The sequence below is a fragment of the Vipera berus genome, assembly GCF_964194415.1.
Source record: "Vipera berus genome assembly, chromosome: 1".
In the NCBI taxonomy this organism is placed as follows: domain Eukaryota; kingdom Metazoa; phylum Chordata; class Lepidosauria; order Squamata; family Viperidae; genus Vipera; species Vipera berus.
This window is the reverse complement of record NC_138202.1, coordinates 262,560,287-262,583,722: the sequence shown is the minus strand read 5'-3', so window position 1 is coordinate 262,583,722 and position 23,436 is coordinate 262,560,287. Positions and strand designations below refer to the sequence as shown.

The 23,436-nt window shown below is 38.7% G+C and overlaps 1 protein-coding gene across 6 annotated transcripts in view; it reads right to left on the bottom strand.

The window, feature by feature from the left end:
• The window catches only part of NCOA7 (nuclear receptor coactivator 7), a 69,681-nt gene extending 59,372 nt beyond the window's left edge, over positions 1 to 10,309 (bottom strand). For 4 of the 6 annotated variants that reach the window (XM_081333204.1, XM_081333209.1, XM_081333208.1 and 1 more), the window contains exon 1: positions 9,806 to 10,309. The gene's annotated coding sequence lies outside the window, so the exon portion shown is untranslated. Of the gene's footprint in view, positions 1 to 8,687; positions 8,759 to 9,359; positions 9,522 to 9,805 lie in introns of all 6 variants that reach the window. The other 2 variants (XM_081333205.1, XM_081333206.1) reach the window with 2 other exon arrangements.
• Between the last annotated feature and the right edge of the window lie 13,127 nt (positions 10,310 to 23,436).

Genomic DNA, 23,436 nt, shown 5'->3' with positions numbered 1-23,436 from the left:
AACGTATTCATGTTTTTCATACTGATGACGTTGTTCTATGATATATTCTCAAATTGGCCTGAGAAGTATTCTCTGAAAACTATCTACCTATTGTGTTTTCAATATGTTGAAAATAAATTAGGCCAAAGTGGTAGCAATTGGCAATTAGCATGTGGACCTGAATATATAGAACAAGTTAAAGCCTTTTCATAGCACAGTGTGATCTTTACCAACACAGTATCGTATATGCAACCAGGGCTAAAGTAAGCCCTAATATGCTATTAAAAATGCTCAGTTATAAATACCCTGGCATTCTGATTAATGTACTAAAGGTATGTAAGACCAAAAACAACCTGTGGTAAACCATTGGGCAGAATTGTGGGACCTACTAAAACCCTTTCTACTCATAAAGGGTGTCCTTTACTTATAACCATTCATTTAGTGAAGGTACAGTGGCACTGCAAACATTGACTTATCACTGTTTTTCACACTTACAACTTTGCAGCATCCCCATGGTCACCTGTTCAAAATTGGAAACCTAGGCATGTATTTATGACAGTTGCAGTATCATAAATGCATGTTGATCAAGGTGATCATGTGATCACCCTTTGCAGCCTTCTGACAAGCAAAATCAGCCAAAAAGCCAGATTCACTTAACAACCGTTACTAACTTAAGAACTGCAGTGATTCACTTAACACCTGTGGTGAAAATGGTCATAAAATGAGGCAAAACTCACATAACAACTGTGTTGCTTAGCAAATGGAAATTTTGGGCTCAATTGTGGTTATAAGTCAAGGACTACCTGTACATTGTCGGAGCTATTTCTTAAGGCCTGTCTTGGAAAGTGCCACGACACTTCAGCCTCTGTGATCAGAAATGAATTCAAAGCCTTTAATTATTGGTGGAAGACCCTACCAATGGATCCTTGTAAGTTACTCCAACTCTGCTAGTCATGTTTCTGGCTTCCACTTGATTAAATGAGTTTTTTTTTAAACTATGGTGCTTCATGGTCACATTCTTACAAATTTTCAGTTGGACAACAAGTCAAGCGAATCTGGATGTCAATGCTCAAGAGTTGTTTATAAGCACTAAATCTCTAAAATTATTGGCCAAGAACAAAAAATGGCATTCAAAGCAGAAAAATACTTGATTATTATCCTGACACAGAGACAAGAACAGTCTTTTCCAGGACACGATTCAAACTGCTGGACTCCATAGTAAAATGCAGGGAATTCTAGAAAATATCATTTTGGGAAAGGAAATGCGCAGTGATGCACCAACTATAAAAGAGATTACACACATATATATTTATATGTCTCGGCAACAGCCTGGTATCTACATCCATTACAATTTAAAACTGTTCACGGGGAACCTAACATTAGATTGTCTTGCTTCATTCAAGGGTAAATGCAAATGTAGTTAGCAGCACTCCCAAAGTTATTATTAAGGCTACTCAAATGAGAAATAATATTTTAGACCAATCTGGGTTGCCTGCAGAGGTGAAGAACCTTTTAAAAACATTTTTTGATATGCAAAATAATTGAATGTGTTTTATTCTTTTGATATGACAGTACGTTCTGAGTTTGACATTCTTCTGCCTAATCAGTAAAAATAACCTTATTCCTCTTCTTTCCACTGGGCTGCCAACCTATGTACTGTATCTTGGGAGAGGGTTCTTAATGCCTTTACTCTGATATATATATATATATATATATATATATATATATATATATATATATATATATATATATATATATATATGGAAGGCAACAGAACCTGTAAAACCTAAATAAATCCACCAGAAGTTTCTCTTCCAATTCACTTGTTGCACCTGTACTTTCCTTGGATAAAACAGATCCAGCCACTAATACACATACTCAAATCTGATTACTGTAATACTGACCACTGCTTTTGAAAAGAGTAAAAAAAACAAACCACAGGCGGTGCAAAATATAGGCCATGTTGATCCCATTACTCCACTTTGTTCAAACTGCACTTTTTCTAGTTTAGTGCACTGCTGCCTAAGAAACTGTTCTATTGTGCATGACCCTTCAACACCATTCAGGACAAATAAAAATAACAGAATGCAAGATTCAACAGCAAGCTGTCTGTTTTGTTGAAACTCAATTTTAGAAAATTCTTCCTAGGAACATTTAACAGATTCTATCCCTAAAGTTTAGTCATGCTTTTCAGAATGTTTTTTTCTTACTTCAACAAGCTTTTGGCTTGCTTCCCCTTGCTACTTTAATGTTTTGTCTTTTTTTCCTTTCATACTGCTTATCGTATTGGATATCATTGTACTGCTAATTCAGAGCCAGAAAACAGCCAATGAATATTTTATAAATAAAAAATTGTCTTTGTCAGCTTATCTGCACCCAGCTATCCACAGATAAATCCATTAAATAGAAAACAGAATGTAATCTATTTCTCGACATTTTTGTGTTAACAGCACTTGCAGATGGCAGTTTCCACTGATCCAATCTCTCCAAAAAAATCTTGAAATCAGCTGTGTGATTGTTTTTACTCTTGTTGACTTGAGAAGGCACTCAGTGCTCCTTACAGCTGACTAGCAGAAATATAAAAACCAGAAGTCCGACTTCTTAAGCTACAGCACCTTCAGGAGTAATAAGAATCTCCTTGTTCCACTCTTCACAGAAAAGGTGAAAAATAGATAGCTGCACAACCATAACCCATTTTCTGCATATGCCATGTGCTTTTATCAGGCTATTTTTTTAAAATAAATCTGAACAGTTGGAATTGAAGGAAAGCTGCCCAGGCTGTCAAGACTTGAATCTAGCTGCGTACAAATTCCCAATAAAAGCTGTAATAATGGCATGTCACCACAATTTTGTGAACAGGTGCTCAACTCATGATTGCAGGATGCAGGGTAGGTCCTCTGTATGAGTCTGTCTGTGGAAGCGGGAAATAATGGCTCACTTAACCCGCAGAGGTTGGCCAGTGAAATGAGCCAAGAGTACAGTATGCTACAGGCTGTTTTTGCAAACAGAGAAGATCAAGCTTCTTAGTTCTGCTTTGATTTTTAGCTGGCATGTGAAGTTGACTTGATGGATTTAGATCAGTTTTTTCTAAAAGGACTGCCTGTGAAATCTACTACAGAAAGCAAGACACTGAATAAGAGCAAGAATACCCACACTTCACGGACGTTTTTGATGTGAGCTGCACTGCAGCTGAGTCCAAAGAGGATTGGCTCAACAGTACAGGGGAGACCCCACTGGATGAACACAACTGTGTCGACCCCACATCATTGCAAAATCCATGTAACATTATCATGTCTCAATATAAACTTCTTATAAGTGTATTGAATACAAATAAATTGGGGGACAGGGAATTACATAGGGGGCCTATGTATCCTGCCAAGAAAGAACAGGAATACCGGTATATATATATATATATATATATATATATATATATATATATATATATATATATATATATATATATATATATATATATATATACATATATATATATATATATATATATATATATATATATATATATATATATGTGTGTGTGTGTGTGTGTGTGTGTGTATGTGTGTGTGTGTGTGTGTATTCTTTGTTTGGTACAACTCTCAGCTTAGCATCAGGGAATGCTAGAAAAAAGAATTAAGAGCAAGCCAAGTATGATCACTACACAATCAATCTGCACAACTATGAACTGCCCTCAAGAATACTTCCACGTGATAGTAGCAATCTACCTGACATTTACAAACCTGCATTACAAATGGAAAATAGACCTTGTCTAGTAGGACTGAAGCATTAGTCTAGCATAATATGAAGTCAACTATTATTGGTTTAACCATGATATAAGCCACAAATAACTTTATCAGCATATGCTAAGGTATCATTTACAAATCATAACCTTGGTTTACCCATTAAGTTAAGCAAACTGAATTATGGCTTTGCAGGAGACATGAACCCAGCTTTGTGAAGACTTCTCCTTATGTACATCAATTGTGGAACTGGGAACAGGCATGCAAGTCAAACTTCACATAGACAGGTGAGTTCCCAATTCCTTTTGCACGTGCCAGTAGATTTACGTAAGTTCATAAGGGAACTGTCCTTTGCAAGCACGGCGAATGGAATCATATGACATTCTAAATCAAAAACAGATCATATTTTGTTAATGTGTTTTGAAAACGTTGCTTTTTTCCTTTCATCTGAAGTTAAAGAGCCAATACAAGTAAGTTCTTTTCTCCCACATCCTTTTCACTAAGAAATTACTATTTCTCAAAAAAACTCACTTATTACTAAAAAACCCACATAAAGTCTAAGATAAATACATAACATATATGAAAGATACATAAGATAGAATTAAAATGGTAATTATAAATTAAAGGCTGCTTGATGAATCATGACTGAACAAAAGAGGGATGCGTGGATGAGTCTGAAACTATCTGGTTTTGTTCTTACAGTACTAAAAAAAATACAGCTGTGCCCTTACATAATATAGTTATAAAATGGGGTCATCAATTTCATTTTTCCAGCCCTATGTCTTTCAGATGGACTGCAGCTACAAATCTTAGAATTTCCAGACCCATCTGGACTGTTAAAATTATGACAACAGAACGGCTGAACTATGAACTTACTAGTTATCTTGTCTTGAACTGCCAAAACACACTCCTTAAATGATCACGATCCAAAGCTGAATCCTGAATTCTCACAAGTGGGTGCCTATCAAAATTAGTAGTATTGGACTAGATCAGTGACACTGAACTGTGTTGTTCAAACTACAGTTCCTAATTTTTTGACCACTCACTTTGCTGGCTGAAGCTGACAGGACTTGAAAACAGATCCACAATATATGTGCACCTCTAGGATGAACCTAATGACCCAAATATAAAGCAATCTCATATCAAGCTACTAATGAATACACCAGTGTCTTCTTTTGTGATTATGGGCTTTACTGATTTATTTTATCAAAATTCTTGTATAAGTGTTCATTAGTACTCATGAACCATCTGTGTTTAACGATAACTCTGACAGCAATTGCTCAAATATAGCTCTCCAACAAAAGACTTTCCCTTCATGCTGATTTGATATTCTTGAAACTGTAGTCCAACAGATCTGGAGGTCATCATGGTTAAAGAAACAAAATAAGGCTGTGGTTTGCTTTGAATTCAGTTTGGAAAAGATTCTCGGGATACGCAAGGAGTACCAACACAGTACTTATCTTTAACTCATTAAAGAAGCCATATCAGTTTTCCTGACAGCATGGCTACAGTCTGAATGTTCTGAAAAAGTTCTTCCAAGATGGATCTGAAGCACTGCACGGCCTTATAAAATAGTAATAGTATAAATATAAATACAACCTATTGCAAGACAATCTTGCATGTATAGATTAGCCACAATTCTACTTCAACCCATTCCAAAATGTTAGTGACCCACATGCAGTATTTTTTTCTACCACAAGAACAGGAAATAGTTCAATTCCATGTCACTAGCCCTAAGTAATATAAAGCTATAATATATACCTGCCTTTCAGTAAACGAAGATTGAAATATGGCCTAACACCACCTTTAAAGGATAAAAGCAGTGTCTCAGCACTTCAGCATTTTGACTTAAGAGCATTTTTCAGGAAATGAAGTTAATTTCCTTATGACAGCCTAATTTGCTTTCTGGCTCAAGATCGAGGCAACTTGATTAATGTAGCACTTGCTAGAGAAGCACAGGCCATCATAGTTTAGAAATGACAAAGCAAATACCAGGATGATACTGATTTGCAGCACACTGATTTCTTTGACGTATCCTCCTCTCTTTTCTGTAAACTCTGACAATCTATTGCATTAGTACTCTCATCCAAAAAAACCCATGCCAATCTATTACTTCTTTCCTCTACTGCAGGCTCAGCCACCCCAAAAATACTCACCACATTGATCCTACAAATCAGCTTTGCTTCATGTCCTCACAAATCTCTAATACAGAGGTTATCATCCATACAGGTAGTAGCCCTTGACTTATGTTCACAATTGGGACCTGAAATTCGGCCACTAAGTGATACAGTCATTACATGAGTCATCACATGACCAGCCCTTATTTTCCTCTCATTGTTTACTGCAATGGTTAAGTGAATCATAGTGTTATTAATGAATCTGTCTTCCCCCATTGATTTTGCTTGTTGGAAGTCAGCTGGGAAGGTTGCAAATCACAATCATGTGAGTGAAGGAGTCTGCAGCCAATATAAATGCAGTTTATGAAAAAAAGAAATAGTATATAAAGAAGTGACTTGCATCATAAGTATAAACAAAGGTTACAAACAAATATATCTTCCCTGTCATATCCCATCCCTTATCTATAATCCATAAAATATCAACTTTAGTTGTGCTCCATGTCCTGATTCATTCTTTTTGCAAAAGAACTATTGCTCCTTCTTGGGTTTCTGACAATCTATCAATCAATCTATCCATTCATCCATCCATCCAATGTATATCACATTCTACTGTTTCAAAAACCTGCTGTTTGGATTACAAAATTGCTGAGGAAGGTTTCAGGGAAGGAATATTAATTTTGTTCCACCATCCTGAGTCACCCTTGCTGTGTGTTACAATGCTAAAAGCTCAGTGCTGCTGTTGGCTCTTTGCCCAGAAACGAAGTGCAGTGTTGTTTTGTGGTAGAACAGAAAGGAGATGTTCTTTTTTATTATTATTCTCTCAAACAATCTTAAAGAGGGCAGGTTCTTCGTTACCCCTCCAATCCTAATCTTCCCCCATTCCAAGATGCTGTTTTTTCAATATGGTATTCTTCTGCTGTATTGTATATAATGAGTGGTACCATTATATATTGTTCTCGTTCCAGTACTGTGGGTGTATCTGAGCCAAAGTAACAATTTTGTGGGATTTCCAAGTGTGCCCAGTACTATTTTCCTATTGATTCCTGATATCCCTTCCTTTCTTATCCTATCGTACCTTATATCCTTATGTCAGTCTTTTAAGAATTAAGGCAATAAATGTTGGTCAGAACTAACTTCAGATATTGCTCATCTAGATCATCAGGTCAACACGGTTATACCATGTAATTCTTTGCAATCTTTTTATAGTCTTTCACATTCAAAACTTACACAAGTATACTATGAAACCCTAGAAAATCTTTACCTCGATTTAGACCTCACCTCTGTGTGTTTCCTTAAACACAACCTGCGTTTCATCTTATAGAGTTGTTTCTTTGCACATGCTGATTTTAAAGTATGTGAAATAATTATTCTTGCTTCATAATCAAAGGATCCACCTCAAAATACCTTTGCTTATTCTCTGACTGACTCTATAAATGCAATCACTTAAAGCAAATAAAAAGCACTTAATTGGCAAATATGTGCTATTTAAAATTATTAGATATAAACAAATTACTATAATTGCTGGATATACTACCACTGTATGCTCTAGAAAGCTATTTTCTCAAATAAAAAATAGAATAGAAAATAAAATACTGAAGATATCAAATTCTGTATTCATAGCAGAATGTTGCAGAAAAAAATTAAAAACATGCAATTGATTTCTGAAGGAACATATTTTTGTTCTGATTATTTATAAACATATATCATAAACAATGTCAGTCAGTTTTCCAATGTAAATTATCAGCATTATACTAGCTTATCCAAAATATTCTAATAAATATGTTAGTTTCTTAAGGGTTAGGTCTTATACAAACTGGCTTTCAGGTAAGCCCAACTATATACAGTATGCATCAAATCAAAGTAAAAAAGATTAAAAGTTTTAAAAATCACTGGAATACAGAAAGAGTATCAGAGATTAACATCTCTAATACTTATAATCCACTTTGTCCCTTATTATTATCCATTTCTGTTTTTTTACGTTGAAAAAATGTGAATCAAAAATAAAAATAAAATGTAATAGGAAAAATTAGAATAACAAAATCATACCATAACCTGATTTAATTCTACAGGAGAAATTAAATCAATTAGAAGAAAAATAAAAGAGCTGAATAATATCTGTGGACTCAAATAATGTTGTAATCAACATTGTTGTGAAAGGAACAAATACAATACTGAACTTTAGTTCTCATTATCTATATACTAAAACTCTGTTTGTAAGCTACAATTGGGCAAACCCGTACATCTTTGAGCAATAATTTTTGAATCAATGTACCTCAAATGGGTTGTCTTAAAAAATTATACCCAAAATCCCATAGGGCCCATAACTCCTGTAGGATTGAAATTTGGCAAAGGTGCGGTTGCGCTAGTGTTGCCACAGTGTTGCCACACTGTTGCACCAGTCATGGTCACGTGATCATCATTTCCAACGCTTCCTATTTCAATGGGAAAGCTGGCAGGAAGTTGGAAGTTACTCCCACTGCTTTTTTGCCCAGCTGGGATCATTCTATTTCTGTTTAAGTAAGGAAATATCTCTGAAACAGTGACCCAATAGGTCATGGGTTGTCTAGTTTCAGTTAGTCTTCAATATATTCATGAACAATAAAGCCCTCATCACTGGCCATACTGGCTAAATTAAGTGGGAATTCTGGAGATATATCATTATCCCATTGTTTTGGAACTAGCTGCATTAAGTCTAATATGTCCGACACCATTAGGACCTAGGAATTGGTAACTATTCCCAAACTGAAAGGATTGTAGGATATTATTCAGGCAGAAGAGAGTAATGTTTTTTAAGTTCGTATATTTAGCTCAAGATGGACAATATTGCTACTTTTGTTAAAAAAAAATGTCATACTGATTAAAGATACGTTTCATTCAAATCCTTGAAAAGCTCCAAAAATGCAGATTATATCAGCAAACCTAAAGCTGGAAATAGAAAAATCCACCATAATGCAAATACTTTATATTTATATACGTAAGACAATGTATGTCATCAATAGTGCATTTTAATATGCATGATAAAACAAGAGATAGGCACAGCACAAATCCTAATTAAAAATTCCAAAAATTATCCATTTGTTCCTTAAGACCTTGGAAACCCTACACCAGGGGTCTTCAAACTTGGCCCTTTTATGACTTGTGGACTTCAACTCCCAGAATTCCTCAGCCAGCAAAGCTGGCTGAGGAATTCTGGGAGTTGAAGTCCACAAGTCATAAAAGGGCCAAGTTTGAAGACCCCTGCCCTACACGGGGGGGGGGGTGTTGGAAAGGGGGAAGAGAGAGAGAATTTGCCAGATATGGAAATAACAAGTCTGCCCTTTTAAATTTTAAATGACTTGAGTTCTGGTGAACACAGTTGTAAACAAACCCTGAAAAGGGAGGAGTGACAGTTCAAACTGCACACTGTCATGGGTGGATCTTTTCCTCCAATTAATGCAGTCCACAGGCAATTCCATTTTCCTCTTTTAGCTAGACCCCCTCATTAAAAAAAAAGAGGGGGGGGAATGTGACCTCTTGAAATACCTACTTGCAGGTACGATTTAAGTACAGCATTAGCGGGTCAGCAAATTACGCAGGGAAGTGAACTAAGCGGCCCCGATAAGGAACGGGCAGTGGCCACACCCACACCCTGAATCAGCACCCTTAACGCCTGCTTGAACTCTGGGCTTCGTCGCCTCGGATCGCCAGGCTGGGGGGAAAAAAGGAGCTTGCTGAAGCCAGCTAAAGAAATGCGCTTGCTCTTCAAGCCCTCTGCCTACCTCCGCCGACGTACTACGGAGTAGGCGCCCGTTCCTCGCATGCTAATCGGAGGGGGGGGGGGGAAGGAAGGAGTAAGAATGGATGCAGCATTTCGATGAGCCGAGAGGCTGCTTGGTTCTTTTTCTCCCCCGCCCCTTAGGGGGTTTCATGCAGCCAGGCTGGAAACAAGCGCGCGGCTTGCCTGCCCCGGGCTCGTCGGTAGCAAATACCCACCGCTAGAAGGGTAGGAGGGTAGTTTGGCTCTCCTCAAGCCAGGATCGGACCTTCCTGGCCGCCGCCGCCGCTGCTGCCGCCTGGCAGATTCTCCGCAAGGATGCCAGACCGAGATTCCTCCATGATCCCCAGGAAGAGGCGGAGAAGCGAAAAGCAGCTACAGCATCCGCGGGCGGAGAGAAGAAAGGAAGCTGTGCCGAAGGAGGAACGCTCGCTACGGTCCCCGGCTAGAAGCCGCCAAGGGTTGCGTCCGCTGCTTGTGGCTTCCAGGCGCCGTTTGGCAACGACAAGCCAGCCACCAACGCAGCAAACGCAGCAGCAGCAGCAGCAGCAGCAGCAGATTCCCTCGGCAAAGGCAGACGCAACTCCCCGGCGGCTGCTCTGCGCGCGCGCGCGCGCGCTCGCACTCAGCCCCGCACACTCCCTTCCGCGGCTGGTTCCCCCGAGAAATCCCTAAAGGCTCCACTTCGCGGGAAGGCAGCGCCGCCCGCCCGCTTTCTTCCCTCTCCGCCGCGCTCCAGCTCCGCCTACCGCGCGCCCGTGTGACCTTTTCGCTAACAGAAATGTAAATTTTTAGGGAAGGAAGCGCGGAGTCGTTGCCTCGCAGGCGGGAATGCGCTCACCGACTTTGCTTTCTTTTGGCGCCGCGCGTTCACCGGGCCCTGATTCGTTGCCTTCATCTGAGGACCGGGAGCGAGAATATTCTCTGGATAATGAATTGCAACGGCTTGGTAGCTTATCAAACAGGTTTTAGCCCAAAGGGCGGCCTTGTTTCTTGCAGGTTTTAAAGATGCTCTTTAGCCTCAGCGGTGCTTTCGGCGTTTTCTTTTCGGCGCGGGTTTAACCCAATAAATACGGAGAGTTGCTGTCTCTAATTCGCTTTCAAAAAGCGCTGATCCCAAGACGTTCACAGTTAGGATGCTTGTTCCTGTCACGTAGTCACCTGTGTTATCCTCAAGGTTTACTCAGTTTTGTGGATACGGCACCATCGTCGCTAAATCGAAATATTATTGGCTTGTTTACATTTAACTCTGCCACATGACTTAACCGCAGTAATTGTAGCAGTGAGTGATTTTTTTCCCCCTTGAGTAGCAAAGGCTTCATTTCTTTCAATCTTCTTCCTAGCATTATCCCTTGATATGGCAGGGGTCCGCTTGCTTTATTTCATTTAATAGCTTTATAAATTGTTCCCAGGAAATATACATCTCTATCATCATAGTGCAAGAATGATTTTCATTTTTATTCATATGATAAACTTAAATCCAGATTTTCTGATGTACAGTAATCTCAGTTAGAACGCTGAAGGTGTTTACGGAGGTGTCTGGAGTCCCAGATAAGGAGCATGGGGAAAGAGTATGGGGGTCCCTGAGGGGAGAGGCCTGGGAAGGCTCAGTGAGGTTGTGGGTGAGGGCAGGAAGGATAGAGGAAGCAAGATTCCTGCAGGAAGAACAGTGGAATTATGGGATCAACATGTGATCTTCCCTACTGGCTTCCCCATTGATTTTGCTTAAGGAAAGCTGGCAGGGAAAGTTGAAAATGGTGATCAAAAGCTGGTGGGGAAGGTACTGCAATCATAAGTGCAAGCTGGTTGACAAGTGCCCAAAATGTGATCACATAACGATGAAGTGAAGGCCAGAGCTTCATGGACTGATTTTAAGTAACATTTATTCAGCACCATCACTTCAAACAGTTGCTGAATGTGTGGTTGGTAAATGATGGCTACCTGTACTATATAGCAGAATATAGTACAGAATGAAGAATTGCTACATGAAGAATTATAAATTCACCAAACCAGGAAAACACTAAAAACAATTACATCATTGTTGGAAAGACAATGCAACACCAGATTTACAATCTTAAATCACCAATTGTCAGCCTTTTGAGATATGTGAAGTCAAAAACAGCCATTGAAGGGATTCCAGGAATGCTGCTTTATTCACATAAGGCATAATAACAGTCTTGAAAGCCGATCCAAGTTTCTCTTTGTCCCATTATATACTAGAGAAAATCAAGGTTGGATTATCTTGAGTTTCTTATTTATTGCATGTATTATGGATGCCCACTCTAATAAACTCTGCTTCTGTCTCTGGACTGTGTAATCTCTTATCCAAGTCTTTTCTTAACAGCTGTTTCACAACTTGTCTAAGGTCAGTTTTAAATGCATTTATTTAGCAAATAATTGTGTGTGCTTTCTGCGTAATAAGTTCTACATCAGTGTAATGGAAGAGCTAATCAATATTTTTCCAAATCATCATCAAACAATAATATCTGCCTATCCCAGGTTCTTGGGAAGGACTCAATAGGTGGATAAAAACATCTAGAGAGCATGAGATGGTCACATATTGCATCATTGGATGCTTCCCTAGGTGCAGACATATTTCCCTGTTAGCAGTTTTCAAGTGCACATCAAAACTCCTCCACAAATCCTTGCTATTTTTTGAGTAATAGACTTTCAGCGCCAAGGTATGGAACTGCCTATTTGGCTCTGGGACTTGTCGTAAGGCTTATTATGCTTGAGGAAAGTCGCCAATTATTATATGATAATGTGATAATAGTTGCACTGAAACAAAAATAAGGGGAATGCCCATCAGACTTTTTTGGAACAGAAACTCAGCATTTTTGTCATTGTGGGATCTGCTTATTTGTGGCTGCACATCTGTGAGTACCATACCTACTTATATCTTCTGGTCCTTCAGAATTTGGCTTTATCAGTACACCATCTCCTTTCTGAGTATCTGAATTAAACTAGAAGCAAGCTTTCCTAGTCTAGCTACAGAAAACCATAGAACAGGGGTGTCAAACTCAATTTCATTGAGGGCCGCATCAGCATTGCGGTTGCCCTCAGGGGGCCGGGTGGGTATGGCCAGGGTGGGCATGGCCTACTGGGTGGGCGTGGCTAGAGTGCGTATGGCCTACTGGGTGGGTGTGGCCAGCTCTACATCGTTCGCATCAAGGGTGCCTATGGGGGCCTGGGCAGGAGTGGGACAGATCTGAGGGTCTCTGGCAGAAGGAGGGTCTCTGGGCCAGGGCCAAGGCAGTGGGGGCCGTTCCCTCACTGTTTCCAGGATGGCTTCGCGGACCACATGAAACCACTTCGCGGGCCGGATCTGGCCCCCGGGCCTTGTGTTTGACATGTCTGCCATAGAAGGTGTTGAAATGCCAAGTAAACATATACTCACAATGAAGGTATAAGAATACGGATGGGGGTTGCTTGTGCACCAAGTTGCCAGTGCAAACAGTAGGTCTAAGGTGAATGTTGAATCTATATTTGCACATTTATTTGCCTGCAAGTGAAAGATGGAAGAACATTGTGTGTATGTTTGCATACCAAGTTCTGGAATCCTGAGGGAACTGTGAAGGGTGGTAATGTAGAATAACAGATTTGGAAGGGACCTTGGATGTCTTCTACTCAAACCCCCTGCTCAGGTAGGAAACCCTATACAATTTCATTAAAATGGTTGTCCAAACTCTTCATAAAAACTTCCAGTGTTGGAGCAGATTGTTCCACTGATTAATTGTTCTGTCAGGGAATTTCTTCTTAGTTCTAGGTTGCTTCTCTCCTTGATTAGTTTCCATCCGTTGCCTCTTGTCCTTCCCTCAGGAATTTTGGAGAATAGCTAGACTCCCTCTTCTTTGTGGTAAGCTCTGAGATACTGGAACACTGCTATCATGTCACCCCTAGTCCTTCTTTTCAATGTAATGTAATCCAAGATCAGTGGAGCACTGGAAGTGGTATTCTATAACAAACTTTGGTATAAGCAAGAATTAATCTAGGTTAGAAACTGGATACAACAGTTGTTCCCATCAAGTGGGGCTTGCCCAGCTAAGCCATATGGGAGTACAACCTTTACTCAAGCTGTTGCTGCTAATGAGGTGTTAATTTTGTCAGGTCAAGAAGTACTTCTGACCTTGAGAGTTAACAGCCTCTAGTTGGCATGGTGTTTTTTCTGCCAGGGTCTGTGTGGTCTGTCACACAGGCTGCAGCAGGATCATGCATCTAAAGTGGAAGATGATCCCAGCGTGCTATATCTATGCCTGATGTTCTCTGTCTACACTGCAATCCTACAAGACAGAAGAGTTATCAGAAACTTTGAGAAAGTAGGCCAAGAATGTAGAAAGGCTGCAAAGTTATGGGTTTTTTCCAGATATCCTTGCTTCATTCCTTTACTGAATTCTCTCCTGGAAAAATAATTTTAAAATAGGGCCAACAGGCAGAAACAAGAAAAAATTGCCACATCTTCAGCAGTATGGCTGGGAAGTACAGCTTATCTTTGAGAGAAGGAACAAAAACTATGAAAATAAAACTACACTTCAATACATCTGCTAGAAATCAAGAAATTCTATACATCATTGGGCAAATTCAACAATTATAAAATTGTTTTCCTATCTTATAATGACTTACATTGATGAAATAGGTTTCTTTAAACTGCAAGTGATCTAAAAGCACCAAACCTTAGCATAACTATTGTTGTTAAGCAGGGTACAGGTACTCCTTGACTTATGACAACATTTGAGCCCAAAATTTATGTTGCTCAGTGAGACATTTGTTAAGTGAGTTTTGCCCCATTTTACGACATTTCTTGCCACAGTTGTTAAGTGAATCTGGTTTCCCCATTGACTTTGCTTGTCAGAAGGTCGCAAAAGGGGATCACATGACCCCAGGACACTGCTCCCATCATAAATATGAGCCAGTTGCCAAGTATTTTAATTTTGATCACATGGCCATGGGGATGCTGCAATATTTGTAAGTGGGGGAAACGGTCATAAGTCACTTTTTTCAGTGCCATTGTAACTTTAAACGGTCAGTAAATAAACTGTTGTAGTTTCAAGTGTTTCTATTGTCTTTGTATAGTATGTGTCTTTCTGGTATGTCAACATTAAATAATAATATAGAGCATTCACACCTAATTCTTAAGAAAATAGCTTATGGACAGTTAGTAGAAAAGCTATTGACATTCATTCCTACAGGATTATATTGTTAGTCAGCATTGCTATTATATGTTTAACTACTTCAGAGTAAGCCTTACTTATTCCATAACTGACCAGCGGTAATTTTGTTGGAATGTTATTTTTTTCCTCAATCTGCTTCATTTCACGGACACTTTGAAAAAAATCTGCCTTAACATTCATTCTTTAGATTTATATTCCATCTTTCCATTTTGGGAACTCAAAGCATCTCCTCCTTCTTCCTATTTTTCAAAATAATTCCCTGAAGTAGGAAGAACTGAGAGAAAATGGCTGGCCCCAATCCCCCAGCAAAGCAAAAGTAGACTTAAAGCTGAATTTCTTTACTGTACTTCTAGTCTTCTGCCTTAACTATCATACTGCCTCATTGGTAGAGTCTTTTTACACATTTTGTAATTCCAGAAGAGGAATCTTTTGAATTTTCAGGGCATATTCTGACTATTTTGGGGGTAGTGATTTATCCATTCAGAGATAGATTTTGTGACATGGCTGGTCACAAAAGTTTTCTTGCTCAGAAAGAAAACTCTCACATCCTCTAGCAGGTGTCAAATGTGGAAAGCCAGGCTCTGCTCTATTCTCAACCACAGAAACTCAAAGCAGTAGGCAACTTTGGTTCATTCCTGTATCTTCACTCACTGTAACTCACAAGGTGGTGGAAAATTGGAGGAGGTGGCAGCATGCATGCCACCTTGAGCTCCTAAATAAAAAGCAGGATATATATTTAATTAATACATAATGTAATTGCCTGACATTTCTGTTGTTATAAATATTTGCACTTTACATGTATTAACCAGAGCACATTTATTCCTTAGAGTACTATACTATTCTGTTTGTTTGTTCAATTTCCCTCTCAGCTTTCATTCAGGCAAAAGTTCCTGGTGTACATAGACTTTTCTCTTCAAAATAAATCAATATATATATAGAAAAGCAGTAACAACTGGTCCTATATTAGAACAATTGAGATTGTGTACTGAAGTAAATAGGAGTGTAATAATTTTTTTTATTCTATTGATATATAGCAAACATAACCTTTATGGCTATCTTCCCTGGTGGTCTAGTGGTTAGGATTCGGCGCTCTCACCGCCGCGGCCCGGGTTCGATTCCCGGTCAGGGAAAAAAGATTTTTCCTTAGCTATCTATTCACAACTAAAACTAACCACCGAAAAGATTTTAAAGACAATGTTTTAAAACCAGGAATAGAAATGCTCCGTTTCACTCTTCCTTGGTGATAAAGGCAATGTTTCGTTGTGCTGCAAGCTCGGTTTCACTAGTGTTCAGTAGATGAATAATTTCTGTCCTCCAATGTTATTTCCTAGACTTTCAAGAATAAATTTGTCCTCTTCAGGTTTGGATTTCAAACTTCTAATGTAATATGGTCTTTTACAATTTTCCAGAATAACTAATTCATGACATTGATTAGACACTTCTTAGACATGTATATGATTTTAAGCTTTATATAGAGGACTGCAAAAATAGGAAACAATAACCATCCCAAATACTTAGTGCAGGATAAATTGTTTTCCTCTGTTACTTGAAAGCAATGTTTCTCACCTCAGCAATTTCAACATATGTGGACTTCAACTCCCAGAATTCCTTACCCAGTGATGCAGGCTGAGGAATTCTGGGAGTTGAAGTTCACACATTTTAAAGTCGTTGAAGATGAGAAAGCAATTTAAACAAAGCCTTAAAGCATTGTCCTCTGCTTGCAGCATAGCTAGGGGAAAACAACAACAAATTAGTTAGCCTTAATAACTTGAGTTGGTATTTTCAGGGTAGAATGAAAATCAAAAAAACCTCTCTGGTTGTATAAACTATCCTGTTATAATTCAGATATTAGAAAACATCAGATTGGACATTAGAGATGAAGCAACCATTTTCATTTTTATTGCTCTTCAGAGCTCATTATAATCTATAAGGATATAACCTTAAATTATATTTTATATTTTGCCTTTTGAAGAGCCCTAGGTTCATGCATATATTATCTGCCCAAAGGAAGTCCCATTAAATGTAATAATTGCCTTTTGCAGTGAATGCCTGTAATAAAATAATTAATAATAATGGGACATCATTCTAGGTAAGGGTACAATTTTGGCCATCCATTCACCTAACTACCAGCAACCTCTTTGCCCAGAATTGGAATAAGTGGGGGGGAAATGATAATAAAAAGAATGACTGTGGCAAAAGAAAGCAAAGTAGTACCAATAGTAATAGGCACCTGGGGTGCAATCCCAAAACAACTGAAGCACCACTTGATCATCATGGGCATTGACAAATTCACTATCAGTCAATTGCAACAGGCAGCTTTACTAGGAACAGCTTAAATCCTGCAACAATATATGTAACATCATCAAACATCCATATCTATCTATCTCAGATTTTTGGGAAGGAGTCAATAGTTGGATAAAAATGCCAAATTCATTCTGAACATCTGCCTGGCTATGCAACCAACTACAACGATAACAACAATTTATTAAATGTATATGCCATATGACTCCCAGCAACACTTTTGTGCTGTGAAACAAAACAAAGAACAAAGTTGGCAAAGATAACAAACCCAGATGGTACAAAGAATAGAATGGGCTTCAGTCACATTCACCAAAGACCTGGATGTTCTTCAGGATCCTTCAAAATGTCAGGAATGGGGTGCCATTCAGATCCCAAGGAGAACCTCATTGCAGAGGACAGGTTTCCAATGTTTCAGCGTGTGGCTTTGTTTAACTGAAGATACTTGGAGCGCGCCAGATCAAATTGGCTGGGCAGATAGTATTCATTTTGAACCCGGTTAGTGTGATGCACACCCACTTTTCCCACGAAAGGCTCAGAGGCCATGTATTGTCTGGGAAAGCAAGTTTCTGTATCTACAGTACAGTACCAGCTGAAGGCTATATTGTACTACTCGACCGCGTTGAGTAATTATGCCACCAATGCAAACATTTGCATTTTTTTAAAGATTTGGAAAAAAGGGATGATGTTGGTGTTTCCTGAGCTTCTGTGCCCTAGAGTCCAGTTCTTGCTCAGTGTTAGCCTAAGCCTGGCCCTGAACTTAAATACTTGCGTAGATCGTTCTCTGTGGCTTTTCCTCATAAGGAACAAAGTCACAGCTGTTTCTTGCCTCTTTGGTTGCTTCAAATTTGGTTTGTAAAAGAGAATTTCTCAATACAACACAAAGTGTCCCACTCTGCACTTCACGTCCCAAACAGCACTAAAGCAATCTGTTTGATTCCTCCTTGATTGCAGTCAAAAGTCATCCAGCTGAGGAGAGCTTGCATTTTATGCCATATTTTTGTTCAGCACCTGGAGGCGCCCAAATCCCTGGGAGCCCTAAGTCACAGTTCCTTGTCTTTTAGAGAGAGACTCCCATGCCAAAAGTTTTTTCTAAAGGCTTTCCCCTTGCCTTCCTTAAAATGATTAAGAGAAACATATTTGGTGTAAAGTCTCTACTACATGAAACTCCGTAACTAATTGAGAGATGCAGAAAGCATCTTAATACCATGGGTGAGTTAGTGGAGCACAACTTTCTATGTAAATAGACTTGAATCACTTGAAATGTGGCATAGTCTCCATTTCCCTGGAGTTTTGAATCTCTTGCTGATGTAACCATCGCAGAGGCTCTTTATACTTCCTTGCCTTAATGTTCTCAGGCATTAGTGGTTATTTTGTGATATCTAAGAGAGCCCACTGAAACAGCCCCTGTGGCTTTAAGCTTTGAGGTCACCTTATCCAAGTATTTCTGCTATTCCTATCCCTCCTTTTTTTGACTAATACATCAGTTTCAATCTTGTACATTTCATACACAGTTTTTAATGTGCCATTTACAGGGAGTCCTTGTCTTACAACCATCCATTAAAACAACATTTGAAGTTACAACAGCACTGAAAACAGTGATTATGACAGGTCTTCCTACTTATGCCCATTGCAGCATCCCCACAGTCACATGATCTGTGCTAGCGGAGGGATAGGCTGTGGCTGGAAACACAGAATTGTTTTTTCATCACAGCTACTGTAAATTTATTTACACTTCTCTGAGCAGCAGCGCAGTCATTTCAGTAGAATTGCTGATTTTTCGCAGTTTTCAGTTTCAGCATTAATTCAGCCAAGGAATGGAGTCCGCCTTTCCCCACCCCCCCCCCACCCCCAAAAGGCAAGATGCAGGGCAAGAGTACCAAGAACGCAGACGACCAAAAAGATAAGAGGGTTTTTAACAAAACCAATAATGTGTTGTGGTTCAGTTGCCAGAATTAGTCTCCTCAGCTTGGTGCAAAATGGCCTTTTCGATTGAAAAGACATTCGATTTTACTGTAAAGAAGCAGGACCAAAGCTTGGATTGATTGGTTTAAAGCAAAGAAGAATAAACGAGTCAGAGGTCCCTGGTGGTCTAGTGGTTAGGATTCGGCGCTCTCACCGCCGCGGCCCGGGTTCGATTCCCGGTCAGGGAATGTGTTTTCCTTCTGCTTAGGACAATAGTGTATAATGTGTAGCATTGATTTTTTTTTCCTTATAAGTTAAAAGGAGGGAGTCAAAATTAATTTGCATTACCTGTTTATTTAGATAACATGTTCTAGTATATTTATCTGAAAGGAAGACTGTCCTAATGGATATATTTTTTAAATGAAAAAATTATGGGAGGGATTTTTCTCCCTATTTTGAGAATATACTTAGCTAGTTCTATCTTCTATCTTGTCTTAAATTCATGATTACATTCCTTTGGGGTAATTTACTATCTCCTGCTTAAATTCCTTTGTAATTTTTGAAAACAACAAAATTTTTGCCGCTGTTGTGTACCAAAATGAAGCTTTACTCTTAAGCAAGATAGTCAGGTCTTTGGAGTACTTTCTTTTATTTTTAAGCCTCCCTATTCAATAACAATATGGCAAGCAAAATGTTGCAACCAAAATTTCTTCTGTTTGTGCCAGAGTCATCCCAGGATAAGAATGTGTTCGATATTTTCTTGTAAGCAGGTATACAAAGGCAGAAATAAAGATAAGGATAAATGAATGAATGCAATGCAGTGTTCTATTACTTGCAGTTCTTTCTCCATTATTAAGTTCAAAAAAAAAGCTTTCATTGTACAACAGGATCCTGAAGCACAGTAAGTCTTTTCTTTGAAGTCCTCATTGTGTTGATGCTGCATGAGTTTTTCATAAGATCCAACAAAAACCATGATCATATCCTAGATGAAGTGATTCTCCATGAGGTTAATCAAAAAATCTCCAAATTTTTTATGATTCCAGGGGCCAAAAGTTAGGGATGAGAAGCATAGCCACTGGAACCTTAATTGTTGTGGTTTGGACCATATTATTATTATTATTATTATTATTATTATTATTATTATTATTAATAATAATAATAATAATAATAATAATAATAATAATAATAATAATAATAATAATAATAATTTAGAAGGGAACTTGGAGGTCATCTAGTCCAACCCCTGCTCAGGCAGGAAACCCTATAGAATTTCAGACAAATGGCTGGCCAGTCTCTTCTTAAAAACTTCCAATGTTGGAGCATTCACCACTTCTGGAGGCAGGTTGTTCCACTGGTTAGTTGTTCTAACTGTCAGGAAGTTTCTCCTTAGTTCTAGGTTGCTTCTCTCCTTGACTAGTTTCCATCCGTTGCTTTTTGTCCTGCTTTCAGGTGCTTTGGAGAATAGCTTGACTCCCTCTTCTTTGTGGCAGCACCTGAGATATTGGAACACTGCTATCATGTCACCCCTCACCCTTCTCTTCATTAAACTACACATACCCAATTCCAGCAACCGTTCCCTATATGTTTTAGCCTCCAGTCCCCCAATCATCTTTGTTGCTCTTCTCTGTACCCTTTCTAGAGTCTCGACATCTTTTTTACGTTGTGGTGACCAAAACTGGATGCAGTATTCCAGGTGTGGCCTTACCAAGGCATTGTAAAGTGGTATTAGTACTTCATGTGATCTTGATTCTATCCCTCTGTTAATGCAGCCTAGCACTGTGTTGTCTTTTTTGGCAGCTGCAGCACACTGCTGGCTCATATTTAAGTGATTGTCCACTAAGACTCCAAGATCCCTCTCACAGTTACTACTATTGAGCAAGGTACCACCTATACTATACCTGTGCATTTGATTTTTCCTGCCTAAATGTAGAACCTTACTTTTTTCACAATTGAATTTCATTTTGTTAGATAGTGCCCAGTGTTCGAGTCTGTCCAGATCCTCCTGTATCTTAAGCCTATCTTCTGGAGTATTGGCTATTCCTGCCAGCTTGGTGTCGTATGCAAATTTGATGAGTTCCCCATCTATCCCCTCATCCAAATCGTTGATGAAGATGTTGAAGATCACTGGGCCCAGAACAGAGCCCTGGGGCACCCCACTACACACTTCCTTCCATGTAGATGCGGTTCCATTGAGGACCACACACTGAGTACGGCCTGTCAGCCAACTACGAATCCATCTGGTGGTGATGCTGTCTAACCCACATTTTTCTATCTTATCAAGTAGTAGGTTGTGATCTACTTTATCAAATGCTTTACTGAAGTCCAAGTAAATTATATCCACAGCATTCCTCTGGTCCACTAGTTTTGTCACTTGGTCAAAGAATGCAGTAAGATTTGTCTGGCATGATCTGTTTTTGACAAACCCATGTTGGCTTTTAGTGATAACTTTGTTCGCATCAAGGTGTTCGCTGATTTGTTGTTTGATTATCTTTTCCAGAATCTTCCCAGGTATTGAGGTCAGGCTGATAGGTCTGTAGTTTCCTGGATCTATTTTTTCTCTTTTTTGAACATGGGAACTACATCAGCTCTCTTCCAGTCCTCTGGTAGTTCCCCAGTGCTCCAGGATCTTTGAAAAATATAGTTCAGTGGTTCTGAGATCACGTCTGCCAGTTCCTTGAGAACCTTGGGGTGTAATCCATCTGGTCCTGGTGATTTGAACTCGTCTAGGCTGGACAGGTGCTCACTTACCATTTTCTTGCCTATCTTAACTTGCGTTTCTGTTTTTTATGGCACTGGTTTTGGTAGATTGGACTGTTTTTTCCCTTTGTGTAAAGACAGATGCAAAAAATGAGTTAAATAGTTCTGTTTTCTCCCTGTTGCTTGTCACCTTCTTGCCACTTTCCCCCACTAATGGATCAATCATTTCTTTAACTTTTTTCTTGTTTCTTATATGTTGAAAGAAGTTTTTTTTTTGTTATTTTTGACTTTGGTCGCAAGCCTTAGTTCATTTTGAGCCTTAGCTTCCCTCACTTCATCTTTGCAGGCACGGGCTGTTTGCTGATATTCTGCCTTAGTTATGTGCCCCTCTTTCCACTTCTTATACTTGTCCTTTTTATCTTTCAGTTTATCAGAGAGTTCTTTATGCAGCCATGCTGGTTTCTTTTGAGAGCTGTTATTTTTCTTCTTTGTTGGTATTGTACTAGACTGGGCCTTTATTATCTCACTTTTCAAAATTTCCCAAGCTTCTTGAGTTGTTTTCCCCTTTAGGATTCTCATCCGTGGAATTCTTCCCAAGGTCTCTCTAAGTTTATTGAAATTAGCTCTTTTAAAGTTTAAGACTCTAGTTTGGCTGTGTTCTATTGCTTGTGCTTCCATAATGTTGAATTCCAATATTCCAATATTTTATTTTATGTTTTCTTAAGGATATTGAATTAAAATTCTATCTTTGTGAATTGATGCGCCTTTTGTATATACTGTATGTTACAGCTGAGAATCAGGAAAAGCTAGTGATGGTGGGTAATTAAAGTCAAATATGCATGGAGTTTATTGAAGCAGAGAAATGACACTTTTTAAAAATTTAAATTGCTTTTTATGCTTTCCCATTTTAATTCTTTGTGCTGAGTTGTATTTATTAATTGCACACTGCCTTTCAGTGCGTTGATATCCACATGAACTGCAATTACAATTGCTTCCAGGTTTTTATTGTATTTATGTGTGCTTTAAAACATATGGATACATACTGCAGTAAAAAAATTATGTAAGCAAGATTAAAAATTAAATATACAGCATTTAGTAGCAAAACACCAATAAACTTGTCTTTAAAAGGTCTTCACCTGTATGTATCATAATAAGGAGATAGAGGGAAGCAGCCTTTTCAAAATGCATAATTCACACTGTGCTGCCTCTAAGGTTTGGTGGCTATCAGCTGCAGTAGGAGTGAGCTAACTTAGCCATAACCGTATTATGACCACTCTTTGTTCCAGCTGAAGTGTTTAAAATTTAAACTGTTTTCAAAGGTACACATTGCAGAGCACATTAAAGTACGGTAATCTCAGAAGTGAATAGGGCCTTTTAAGAAGTTTAGGAAGTTTTATCAGAGGTTAGATTAGCAAATGCTAGATTTTAAATTCCTTGTTTGGCATGTATTGTGTACAGTATTATGTTATTATAGCAGTAATAATATTTATTTGGTGGTGGTTTTTAAAGCCTAAGCAAGGCAAGAGTTTTTCCCTCTTCTCTTCTTTGATAGAAAAAGTGCAAGTAAGTATCCTGAGAGCCATTTGCAGGATTTCTAGTAAAAAAAATATTGTAATATACCAGAAGGGGTCACACTAGTCCCATAATGCAAGCTTCTGATTTGCTGTCTCCTCAGAAAAACCTGCTTTTTTTCCCTGTCAAATCACATGAATTTGGCATAATAATGAAGGTTTGATTTGTTTATTTATTTATTTATTTATTTATTTATTTATTTATTTATT